Raw genomic sequence first — 1,828 nt, 5'->3', positions numbered from 1 at the left:
AAAAGATACAAAAAGGGCAAATAAGCCCACAAAAAAAAATGTTTAACATTATAAGTTATTAGGAAGATGCAAATTAAAACCATCAAATGGTACCACTATCCACACTCTAAAATGGCTGTAAATACAAAGCACTAACCATGCCAAGTGTTGGTGAGGACATCAAACAATGAAAGTGTTCATATAGTGTTGGGAAAATCTAAATAGCACAAACACTTTGATTTAGCAGTTTATTAAAGTTCAGTAGAACTCTACTGTGTGATCCAGCCATTTCAAGAGAATTAAAGAGTATATTCATATAAGGACATGTACATAAATTTGTACAAAGACTTGTACTTATCCATAGCAACTTTGCATAGTCCCAAACTAGAAAAAAAAATGTCCATCAGTAAGTGAATGGGCAAACTGTGATAAATCAATAACATAGGATACTGCTTAGCAATAAAAAAATTAATTAATTAATTAATTAATTATAATTTTTAAAAGAAGAAATATTGCCATAGTCAGCAACATGGATGAATCTAAAAATAAAATACTTATACTGAGTAAAAGAAGACAGATGCCTCAAAAAAAGAATACTGTACAATTCCATTCATATAAAATTCTAGAAAAATTGAAAACTAATCTACAATGTCATATATCGAATTAGTGATTTTCTCAGAATGAGGGGAAAGAAAGTGAAGGAATTTGAGTTTTGTAAACAAGAAAACTTATGGTTGGTGAAAATGTTAATTTTAGCCTGGCTAGTGTGGCTCAGTGGTTGAGCAACAACCTATACTAGTATGAACCAGGAGGACACAGTTTGATTTGATTACTGGTCAGGGCATGAGCCTGAGTTGCAGGCTCGATCTTCAGTAGGGGGCATGTAGGACGCAGCTGATCCATGATTCTCTTTCACCGTTGATGTTTCTATCTCTCTCCTCCCTTTCTTTCTGAAATAAATTAAAACACACACACACACACAAAGAAAATGTTAATTATATGGACTGGTGGTGTTTTTTTCACCGTATACAAATACAGCAGAACACCTCAAACTTTAAACATAACCAGTCTGTTATATGTCAAGTGTACCTCAATAAAGCTGTAATAAAATAATTACTGATTATAACCATTTCAATACAATAAAAATCCATAGTCCATACTAACATAAACATATAAATAAACATAAAGAGAAAGCTCTATCTTACAGTAGAATGCCAACTAATAAATGTAGGAGTGCTAGAATTGAAAAGTATCATTCAGCAAATGCTATTATAATAAACTGGAGGCCCGGTGCACAAAAATTTGTGCACTCGGGGTGAGGGGAGGGTCCCTCAGCTCGGCCTGTGCCCTCTCACAGTCTGGGACCCCTCAGGGGATGACCTCTTGATGGCTTAGGCCTGCTCCCCAGGAGATTGGGCCTAAGCTGGCAATCAGACATCCCTCTGGCAGCCCAGCAACCCTCAGGGGATGTACACTTGCCAGTGGGGAGCAGACCTAAGCTGCAGTCAGACATCCTTAGCGCTGCTGAGGAGGCAGGAGAAGCTCCCACCACCACCGCTGTACTGGCAGCCATAAGCCTGGCTTGTGGCTGAGCAGAGCTCCCCCATGTGGGAGTGCACTGACCACCAGAGGGCAGCTCCTGCACTGTGTGTCTGACCCCTGGTGGACAGTGTGTGTTATAGTGACCAGTCATTCCCAGTCGTTCTGCTGTTAGGGTCAATCCATCCCCTTTTACCTGGCTAATTGCTAGGCACTGTTTTATTCCAGCATAAAAAATTGTGGAGGGGATAATATGCTCACTATTAATATCTCTGTGTGTGTGTGTGTGTGTGTGTGTAAGTGGGTGTGT

This window comes from Myotis davidii, unplaced genomic scaffold, assembly GCF_000327345.1.
Source record: "Myotis davidii unplaced genomic scaffold, ASM32734v1 scaffold16, whole genome shotgun sequence".
NCBI classification, from domain to species: domain Eukaryota; kingdom Metazoa; phylum Chordata; class Mammalia; order Chiroptera; family Vespertilionidae; genus Myotis; species Myotis davidii.
This window is presented reverse-complemented; position numbering follows the sequence as displayed.